The sequence below is a fragment of the Pteropus alecto genome, unplaced genomic scaffold (genome assembly GCF_000325575.1).
Source record: "Pteropus alecto unplaced genomic scaffold, ASM32557v1 scaffold145, whole genome shotgun sequence".
Lineage (NCBI taxonomy): Eukaryota > Metazoa > Chordata > Mammalia > Chiroptera > Pteropodidae > Pteropus > Pteropus alecto.
The window spans coordinates 206,959-218,448 of NW_006436285.1; the positions used below are offsets into that span (position 1 = coordinate 206,959).

Here is an 11,490-nt window from a genome sequence, read left to right on the forward strand (position 1 = left end):
AAACTCAGCTGCTGAAACCTGAATATTCATAGTGCTTTATCCACCTTGCTCAAGCTGGGGAAGAGCTGGCTTTGTTCTTTCTATACTGTCATGTCTCTGTCTGCAGGCTATGGGGACAGGAATGAGATACTTGGGCTGTTGAAGAGGCTCTTCAGCCTGGAGTACCTCCTCGGCTCTTTTGTTCTCAGTCACTAAGAGATGAGCAGGAGCAGCACTAGGTTGGAAGGTTCTGAGAGAGGATAGGCAGACTTTTTTTTTTTTAACAGCAGAGTACTGTAACCACTCCAAGCTAAAGGCCAGGCAGGCAGAATGAGGAGCTGCAGGCTGAGTGTGGAGGAGGAGGAAAGATTGAGGAATCCATGGGAATAGCTTCAACCACTCCATGCCCAGACTTCGGAACCTCATGGGTCCCACTTGTCTCTATTTCACCATGGGATCTGCTCACCCACCCAAAGGCTGAGGGCAGAGCTCAACAGCGAGTAAGTCCAACAACTTTGTCCCAGAATATAGGGGTTAGATTTGAACCAAAGAAGGGGACAGGGATGGGGACAGTATGCAAATGAACATGCCACAGGTAATGGATTTCCCTTCTAGCATTTGGGCTAATATCTTGAAAGTCCAAGTTCTGACCTGTCCATAGGCAGGTACCACAAGGGACATGGCTTGCTGATGAAGTTCCAAAGCAGGAATCAAAGCCACAGTCCAAACCTGGCTCATCTTCCAGGGGTTTCTATTTTGTTCACTGATAAATCAGTTAAAATATATTTAGGCAGTAGATTGCAGCATTCACATTTAAGATAAAATGCCATACTTCAAATAAATTTTATGAGACTGCATCCTTCTAGATGTATGGCATACAATTCAATAGTTTGGGGCACTTGGGTGGGAAAGTTTGGAGAAACTCTGCTCAGGCAATTTTGCCATTAATGGGCTATGTAACCATGGCTCTTGCAGCCTTGGGTCTCCCTTCCCCTTCTCCACTATAGATCTCATGCTATCCATAGCTACTCTGAAGCTTACTGGCTCTAGTAGCAGTCAGGGCTTTGCAAGCCACCATCCCATTTCCTCAGGAATGACTTTCCCACCACTCAGATATATAAACTATTTAATGTTCATGTGTTAATGGGTGACATTGGGTTAACGTATCACCTTTCTCCTTAACACATTTTCATTTTAAAAGTCCATCTGGAGCTACCTTGCTTTAGCCTAAGGGGTGGCCCCAGGGCAATAGTGGAGCAACCATTCCATAGTTGAACCAGGAGTGTTTCTAGGTGGCTCTGTCTCCTGTCATATCATTAGCCATTAACCAAGGTGGCCTTTACCATCTATTCTCCAAGCCTGTAGTCTCTGTAAGAAAGCTATACAAAGCGATGTAAAAGCCTTTGAAAAAGCTAACAACTAGGCCTGGTACAGCAGAAAGCCCACTTGACTAGGCATAAAGAAGATTAAGTTCCAGTCGTGGCCCTGCTTCTGCATAGCTCCTTCCTCAACCTTTGAGCTGGTGCCGACTCCTACTCCAGGGCACATAGTTATTAGATCTATGGCTGTGGCCACATCAGCTGTACTCCGCAGAGCTTTACAGTCTAAACTCATCTGCTTGGTTTCCAAAGGTCCTGCATAGTCTGACCCCACCCTACCTACTCAGCCTTGTTTCCCATGATTTCTCAACTCAAGGCTGGGCTTCAAGCCCAGTGGTCTTCTCATAATCCCCTGAGGGAACATTCCAGGCTCATTCACAGAGTTTCTCAGGCCTGCCATGTCCTTGCTGCTCTGTTTAGGTTAATCAAATAGTGCGCATCCAGAAGGGTCCCAACCAGGTTCCCCAAACCCATGGAGCTGGTTACACCCTAATAACTAGAGTATACACCCATGGAGCCCCCTTCTCTGACTCCCATGCCTCTTAAATTCCACCATAAGATCTCTTAATCTCACAAGTCTTGAACTGTTCTTTAATTATTTCATGTGTATGTCTTGCTTCCCCAACAGGCAGTAAAATCCATGGGATTAAGGCCTATCTCATCTTTCCTTGACTCTAACACAGGTATGGGCATTCATGAATTAAATCCATATAAATCTTAAGCCTGAGTAAGGTCTCTAGAAAAGAGACACTGGGTCCTGATAGAAATAGTCTAGGGGTGGGGATAGGGATAGAATTAGGGGGCAAGGTCTCCAGGCTCAAAAATTGTTTCCTTTTACTGCAAGCCTGTTAGGGGAAACATATACCAGCTAGAGTCATTTATTCCACACAGCATCATGAAGGCAGTACAAAACCAGTGTTTCCACCCCAGGAATAATGCATGCTGGTCTGATTAGTGAACCCTTGGGAAAGACTTCATGATGCTGGATCAGTTCTAAGAGCTAAAATGATCCAAGAGAATGGAGTGTGAAGATAACTATATGAGGATAAGCTTTTTTTTTTTTTAAGAGGCCTTTTGTTGTCTAGACAGACAAGGTTGGAAAGGGATACGTTTGGCATCTATAAAATGATGTATGGAGCAGATAATCATAGACCCATTCAGCAAAAATGGATTATTCTCATACATTGTTGGTGGGATTGTAAATTGGTACCACCATGGAAAACGGTATGGAGATGCCTTAAAATACACACACACACACACACACACACACACACACACATATACATACACACACACACACAATGGAATATTATTCAGCAATAAATAAGAATGAAATATTGCAATTTGCAACAACATGATTAGACCTAGGGGGTATTATGCTAAGTGAAATAAATCAGACAGAAAAAGACAAATACTGTATGATCTCACTTATAGGTGACATCTACAGAAAAATAAAAGAAATTAATAAACAAAACAAAACATAAACAGGCTCATAGATATAGAAAACAAGGTGATAGTTGCCAAAGGGGAGGGGAGTAGGGAAATGGGGCTAGAATATAAAAAATAACAAATAATAAAAATAAAAAAAAATAAAAGAATGTTAGGAGCAACATATATAACTATAATTTAGAACGGAGCCAATCAGTTTTTTACAGGTATAATATTCAGATATTTATAAAAGGCCATAAATATCGGTTCGGTGCGTTACAAAAAATGAGTTATAAATGAAGGGCAAATAAATAGTCCTGTTTTGCAAATGCATAGCAAAGTTAAGGAACTTTTTAGCTAAGAATACCAATGGAAAGATTAAACATCTTCTAAAATGACAGTAACATCAGGTTCATCTATGATTATAAAATAAGATCACAAAAGCACAGCCAAGCATATCTGTTATAGCAATTAATGTAAATAGGATAAATTCAAGTATAAAAATGAGATAATATTGACAATCTGATTCTAAAATTCATACAGAATTGCAAATGACTTAAAATAGGCAAAAATAACTTTGAAAAAGAACGAAGTTGAAGGGCTAACACTACCTGATTTCAAGAAAGATTATAAAGCTATAGTAATTAAAACAATTGGCAATGGCATAAAAATAAACAAGTAGATCAATCGATGAAACAGAATATAGAATCCAGAGACAAGCCCACATAAAAAAGGACAACTGCAGTAGACTAATGATAGGTTTTTTCAACAAATGGTGATGGAATAATTGGATACCCATATGTAAAAAGAAAAATAATAAATTTGGATCCATACTCCTTACCATACAGACAAATTAACTTGAAATGGATCAAAGACCAAAATATAAAGCCTAAAACTATAAAACTTCTAAAAGAAAACATTAGACAAAATATTTGTGACCTAAGGCTAGGTGGAAGGGTTTTTAGATATAACACCAAAAGCACCAGAAATAAAAATTGATTAGTTAGACTTTATTGAAATTAAAAAAAACTTCCTCTTTTCAAAGACACTGAGAAGAGAATGAAAAGACCAGCCACGAGCTCAGAGAAAAATCTTTGCATAGCATGCATCCAGAATATATAAAGAACTCTCAAAACTCAACTACAAAAAAAAAAAAATACAAGACCATTTCAAAATGGGCAAAAGCTCTGAACAGCTACCTTACCAAAGAAGATATATGGATGACAAGTATGTACATGAAAAGATGTTCAACATCATCAGTCATTAGGGAAACACAAATTAAAACCACAATGAAATACCACTGCCCACCTGTTAAAATGGCTGAAATTAAAAAGTCTGCCTGCACCAAATTTTGATGAGGATGTGGGGCAACTGGAACTCTCATACACTGCTGATGGGAATGTAAAATGGTACAGCCACCTTACAAAAACTGTTTGACAGTCTCTTAAAAAGCTGAACCTACAACTACTATATGATCCACCCAATACACTCCTAGGTAAATAACCAAGAAAAAAGGACATATATAGCCATAGACAGATTTATACACAGATGTTCACAGCAACTTTGTTTGTAATAGCCAAAAATTGGCAGGGGCTGGGGTGGGGTGAGGTGGGAGATCCACTATATGTCCATCAACTGATGAACAAACAACATATGATATATCCATACAATGGAATGGTACTTAACAATAAAAAAGAATGAAATACTGATGTATATAACAACATAGATGGATCTGAAAATAAATATGCTGAATGAAAGAAGCCATACAAAAAGAGAGTACATGATATATGATTCTATTTATATAAAATTCTAAAAAATGCAAACTATTACAATGAGTAGCAAATAAGCTCTAGAGCTCTAGTGCACAGTATAGTGAGTATAGGACAATAATATTGTATTATAATCATCAAACTTGCTAAGAGACTAGATCTTAATTATTTCAATCACTAAAAAAAGATATTTATGTAAAGTGATAAGAATGCTAAATGTCATAATGGCAGCTATATTATAGTATATAAACGCATCAAATTAACATGTTGTACACCTTAAATTTACACAATCATTATTATGTGTCAAATATATTTCAATTAAAAATGCATATTAATCAATAGTGACAGAAAACAGATAAGTTATTGCTCAGGATGAGAACAAAGGATTGCAAAGGTACACAAGGAAACTTTCAGGGATGATGGTTTCACAAGTATATGCACATGTCAAATATTATCAAATTGCACATTTTAGATATGTGAAGTTTCTTGTATGTCAATATTACCTCAATAAAGCCCTTAAACAAAGAGAAAGGAAAAGGTTCCCACATTGGATAAAATAACAGCAGCAGCAAACACTCTAAGTGTTTATTAAGTCACATTGCAATGTAATTTAACTATATAGAATTTTATTCTATAACAGCAGTAAAGACAAAAGAAGCAAGAACACCAATGCCCTCCTAGAAAATATACTCAGTGCCACCAGCAGAGACAAATTCTGAACCTTGAGACTTACTGAGTGTACTGATTCTAGTGAGTTTGTGTTGTGTTATCTTTTGCTCACTCTCATGTCAATGTTATTGTCCCACCTAGCCTGGAATGTCCCCTATAGCACAGCCAATACTTTCTCCTTCCTCTTTTGAAAAGCCATCTGCCCTCTCACCACAGGAAGCCTTCCCCAGTGAAGCTGAGGAGAAGAATGATCTTGTTCTAGATAAGCCATGGGCCCCATCATCACCCAATAAACAAATCTTAAATGCCATAGGCTGGTTGGCACCTCAGCTCCTGCCCACTGTGGGGCTAAGTGCATATGCATTGCTACTACTCTAAAATTGGGTTTAAATTCTTCAGAGCAGGGGTTGGGCCTGGTGTGTGTGTGTGTGTGTGTGTGTGTGTGTGTGTGTGTGTGTGTGCACGCAAGCGTGTGTGTAAGATTAGCATGGCATCAAGACAGTGATCAGCTAATGAGAAAGGTGATTTCTGTGCATGGATTCTTAGAGAATCAGCAGAGCCGAACTAGCCTCTCTTAGCCTCTGAGGGCATTATGGGAAAAAAGACACATTATCTCTTAAATGTATGTCTAAGTATCTCCTTGTTATCAGGTCATTAGGAATTTGGGGAGATTGAGACTAATTGCCCACTCTCCCATTCCCTGAGGCCTAGCAGTTCTAACCTGAGAGATGGGGACCAAAGGACTGAGTAAAGTAGCTCAGGTGTGGTCCAAGGGTGATCCAGTTTATCCTAGGCCTTGTGGATGGCCACAGGCTCCTCAAGCAAACACAATCTATTTGATAGCAGATGAAACCTCTAAGTTACCTTCTGGGAGTCCTTTGGAATGAGACTGTTCCCAGCCCTCCTAGGAACTCTTCTGGGCAAAGGCATTGCCCCAGCCCCAACCCCAGACCTCTAGGCACTGGCCTAGAATGGACCCATCATCTTTTCTAATGAAGGAGGGAGAAAGTGAGCAATGTTGGCCAGTTGGCTCCCAGAAGTCTACATTCAGTAGCGTAAGAACAACAAACATGATTGCTAAATACTCGCCTGGGGTGGAAAGTGAGACCTGCTCTCAAAGGAACTAACTTGTGATTCCTGAAGCAAATAATACTCAAGATGAAAGTAATGAAGAGATAAAGATGGCAATTTTAATAAAAATATAAAAGACTTGAATTTCACTCTTCACTATGGCACTGCCTGCCACTTCAGAAAGACTATATATATTACACACACACACACACACACACACACACACGCACACATCTTCTTCTTCCACATCCCCTCCTTTTCTTGTGTGATGGAAGTGTTAACAAAAAGTTAGTAGAAAGTTCTAGAAAATCTTTTTTTTTGATTTTAGGAATAGGTATGGTGTGCCCTACCAGAACTGCCAGAGAAGCAGTTGATTTGATCCCTGGAGCCTAGCAAAGTCAAAGGTGTGTGACGGGAAATGATAGCAACAACAACAATAATAATATAGCCACAGAAATAATAACAGCTAGGACTCATTGGGTGGTTACTATGTGCCAGGTACTATGCTAAGTTCTTTACATGCATTATCTCCTTTAACCCTCATTCTCATGCTGTGAGGTGGGCACTGAGACCCAAGGTGGTTAAGTGACAAGCCCACAGTCACACAGCCAGTAGTAAGTAGTAGGTCTGGAACATGAATGCAGAAAGCCTATGATCTTTCCTGCTTCTAGACAATATACTTCTTGGGAACAATATTGAGTTAGACTAGAAGAGGAAAGGTAGCTTCAGGAAGGACAGGGGCTGAGAAGCAGGAAGTGCCAGCACTGGAATGAGAAAATGATCCATCACGAAGGTAGAAACTTAAGACGCAGCTTGTTCATCCTGGGCAAGCTGCTTAGCCTCTTGCTTGTTGGTCTGAGAAATGTCCTGGCACTTTCCCTTGCAGACTCTTCTGTATGAAACATCCTTCCTTGCTGCCTGAACCTCCTCCTTACCCTAGGAGTAGGCTGGGGTCTCTTTGCAAAAAAACTTACCTCGGGACACAATTTCCCAACCAAGAAGTCAGAGCACTCTGGCGTATTCCTGTGGTGTTGCAATGTGCCGGGGCAGGGGCGAGACAAGAGGGCAGTGAAAGAAGAAAAGTGATGCATGGGGGTTTTGTGTGTATCCAGGTGCTTATATCCAATAAAACTCAACAAGGGCCAGTCAACCTCTATGCCTGCTCATGAAAGATACAAAAGCAGCAGAACAAATATATGGCCAGTTTTTGCCCTAGATCCTTTGGTTCTCGGATGAGAAAATGAAAATCTCTGTCCTCCACCTGAACCTCTGGGCTTACAGGGAACTCTCAGAAGCCTGGGGAAGGGGGTACCCAACCAGCCTATGCCTGCTATGAACACCTGTGTCGTGTCAGTTTTTCTGCCCCTTTGGTGCCCCCCATCTTTCTTTTCCCCATCTTTCTATTCTCACCAGGGCCTCTGTGTGCGTGCGTGCGTGCGTGCGTGTGTGTGTGTGTGTGTGGTGGGGGTGAGGGTGGGTCAAAATGAAATCCCCTCAGCTTGGGAGGCAGAGAAGCCTGGCCACCCTTTGTATCTTAACAATACGGGCCGGGCTCCTAGTCTGGGCTAGCCGCTTTATATCAACTAGAGTGGAGACTGGGGTTTACACTCACACTCGCTAACCTGGTCTTTTATGTGACGTGCATTCGCCAATTATCCAGGCTTCTAAGGTCGGTCTTTAGCCATGGAAGAGAAAGGCAGGCATCTTTTCTCCCCTTTCTGCCTAGCCAAATCTCCCCCGCACTGCCCTATCCCCCTTCAAGGACTAGCTCGAGCTGCCTCCCTCATAAAGATTTGCCTCCCTCCTCCAGCTACTGCTGACCTCAGAGCCCTGACCACCTCTGGCCCCTACTCCAAGGAGCACAATTAGCACCTAACCAGCCACTGACCTGGCTGCTTGTCCTGCCTCTGATTATTTTGTGTCTTAGTCATCTCTCCCCCGCCGCCTCCTTCACTCACCTCCCCTATGGCACCAAGCACAGGTTGGGCACACAGTAGGTGTTAATAAATGTCTGTTGAATCAAAACTCAGCAGCCTTTATGAACTCAGAACCTTCATAAGCTTTCCAACCAGCAGTTCCTAGGCAACCAACGCTAGGGCCGGGGCTACAGGGCATTAGTGGCAGGACCACCATTACAGGCCACGCAAGGCTCAGCAGCCCGAGATTTGCAGGCAGGTTTGTGTTGATGAGAAAAGCCTCTGACCCCTAGGAATGCACCCATGGGATTCTGGGTACTTCGGATGAGTTTATTTTCTCCCCTGCAGAACTAGTTTTCAGTTTGTAAACCACAAAGAGAATAAACCGGCAGTGAATCCAGAAACCTCTTTGCAGCTTAGAAATCCCAGAGATAACCAAGCTCAGGTTGGGGTCAGGCCCAAGCCTGAGGATAGGAGGCTGCCCAAGGCCCTTCCCAGCTCTGCAGGGACTTCCAGGAGGCGCGAGGATGGGGAGCATGACAGGCATGGGTCCTGCCACTCCTGGGGCTACAGGGGTGTTTAGGGATGGCCCTAAATAATGCCAGCCTGTCCTGGAACCAATAAATGATACCACTGAATGCTTGCCACCTGCAGCCCATGCACGAACCAGATCTTCTTTTCCCTGTTGTTCACCCAAATCCCAGGACAGGCCTCTGATGGCAAGGGGTGGGGGATTGGGGGAGTGGCATCTAGCCCAGAACTCAGCCAGGGACCTCAGGCAAGGAGAAGCCTCCAAGTCTGGGGTACCTAGCTCCCTGCACTGGCTCAAGGATTGGAGCTTAGCTTTGACTTATGGTTATTTATATAGACGACCTAGCCACTCTCCCCAGCCCCTCCCACATCCCCCACCATATCTCCAGCCCACACCAACCACATACACAATCCCTGAAAGCAGGTGGTGTCTCCTTCACCGACACATTTTCCTCACTACTACTGGTGACTGGTCCTGAGATTAGCTCTCAGAAAATGCTTGCTGAGTTGAATCTGAGCTTTAGGCACTGCATTAGGCAATATCATCATGCTAGCCCACGCTTACTGTGTGCCGCAAACTGTTCTGATAAGCAGTTTACGTGTATTAATGTATTCAACCTTCTGCGCAATATTATGAGGTGGGTCCCATTAGACAGATGAGGAAACTGAGGTATACAATGGACTGAGATCACCCGACTAGTAAATATGAAAGTTGGATTTAGACCCAGACAGTCTGGCTCTAAGGATTGGAGGTAAAATGAGAAAGTTGGAGGCTGGGATTGACGAGGACCAAGGCCAAGCTTACGAGCAGGGCCTAGTAAAGCAGTCTCTAGTAAAGCAGTACCCCTCAGCCTTCATCTGGCTGGGCCTCTAGGAGACAAAAGTCCTGATTTTTGCAGGTTTGGGACATTTTGCACATCCTATCAATCAGGTTCATGAACAACAGACCATCGTGCCCTAATTTTTAACTACCAATATAAGAGAGAGGCAACAGAAGCAACCTTGCTACCTTAGCTCTAGGCAAGTGGAGGGTGGGTTTCAAACCCCCGGCTTGTCCAGGGGTGGGCACCAGTTCCTGAGCAACCACCCAACAAACAGTGCAGCAGTGGGAGGGATGCCAGACAAGGCTGCAAACAAGCCACTCCTTCGCCTCATGATGGAGGCTGGGTGAGAATGGCAACGTGGAGCCTGCTCCCCTTTCCCCCTACCCCTACAAGACATCCCAGCCTTTGAACCCAGGTTTAGAGACAACTACATGCACGGCGGCCTCTTCCCCACACTTTCGGGGATAGTAAGTCCTCCAGGATAGCTCGGTCCTTCACTCAACTCAAAATAGCTCCTTGCTAGGCTTTTCTGCTCTGGGTCCACTGAATTAATGGTAGAAAGCACTTTACAACTGGTCAAACTCTGTGTAACTAACTGTGGGGAGGGATTTGCAGGCATACTTGCCAGGCATACTTGTTCCCTGGGCATTTTGAGTGCCAAAAAGGAGAGCTAGATCTGTTCACTCACACCCCCCCCCACCTGATACTCAGGCCAGGGGTCAGCTCACAGGGGGTGAGTCCCTGATGGGCGTTCCCACCAGCTGTTGGGGCCCAGCAGTGGTAGCTTAGGCCCTGGGGTGGTGACCTCACTTCCGCTCCTACCTCCCCACCTCCACAGCACTCCTCCCATTTGAGGCCCCACCAGGCAAAAATCGAGAAGTCCAAGGTTAACTGTTCCTCCCCACTTTAAGAGCTAATTAAAATGATTAGCTACAATGAACTGTCAAACATTAACCAGAAGAAGCTGCAAGACCAGACAGGCCTTAAATCTCAGGCAGAGGGATGAGGGGCAGTAATCAAACGACCATCAAATCCCACGTCTGGGGTGTGGTGGTGGTGGGAGCAGCTAGGGAGAACATGGCTAAGCCAGGCTCCAAGGGTTCAGGAAGTCAGAAAGGCCATGTCCCCTCACACAGTCGTGAGGAAAGGGCGGCAGAATTAGGGTGCGGCGGAGGGACCAGGAATTCATAAAATCACTACTACCTCAGCAGTCTTCCGAAGTACGGCGCTGTCGGAAGGGATCGCGCGCTGCGTGGCTGCGGACTCTCGCTGCTGGCAGCCAAGGAGGGAAGAGAGAGGCGGAAGAACCCGGGAGAGCGGGAACGCGGGAGGGAAGGCTGGCGGCTATCTCACACGCAAAGTCCGGCCCCCAGCCAAGGGCTCTCTATTTTGGCGATACAATTATTCAAGTGCGTGTGTGTGTTCACACGCGCGTGTATTTTACCTTAAGTCGCCTGGCCCCAGAAGCCCTACGGGCCGCCGGATCTAACAGCCTCACCACAGTCTGGCCCAACCTCCTGCCCTCGCGAACCCAGCGTTTTGGGAGACCCGCTGTCGAGCTAGGCCTTGTCAAGGAACCCGCCTGCCTAGGGCGCGGGAAAACTGGCCCGGACTCAGAAAATCATTCCCGCTTCTAACCGGGATCAGGAGCCCGGATTCCCTAACGCACACGCGGTGGGGCGAAGCAAAGGGAGGGTCTCGACACGCCGTGGCTCTCCCCTCATTCCCTGGGTCCTCAACACCTACACTCCGGGGCCCCGGCGCCCCATATCCCGCCCTCAGGCAAACTTTTTGAGGTCCCTGAAGGCTCGAAAAATCCGCGCCATCGAAGTACCTGAGGTGAAGTGGGCTCAGTCGCCGGGCCGGGGTCGTTCGCCGTGCTCCCCTCCCCGTTCCGGGGGCCGAGACGGCCCCCGCCCCGCCA

At 44.9% G+C, this 11,490-nt stretch overlaps 1 protein-coding gene across 2 annotated transcripts in view; it reads right to left on the bottom strand.

The window, feature by feature from the left end:
- The window catches only part of ELF4 (E74 like ETS transcription factor 4), a 37,150-nt gene extending 25,660 nt beyond the window's left edge, over window positions 1–11,490 (bottom strand). For both annotated transcript variants that reach the window (XM_015589869.2, XM_006912496.3), the window contains exon 1: window positions 11,401–11,490. The gene's annotated coding sequence lies outside the window, so the exon portion shown is untranslated. The remainder of the gene's footprint in view (window positions 1–11,400) is intronic.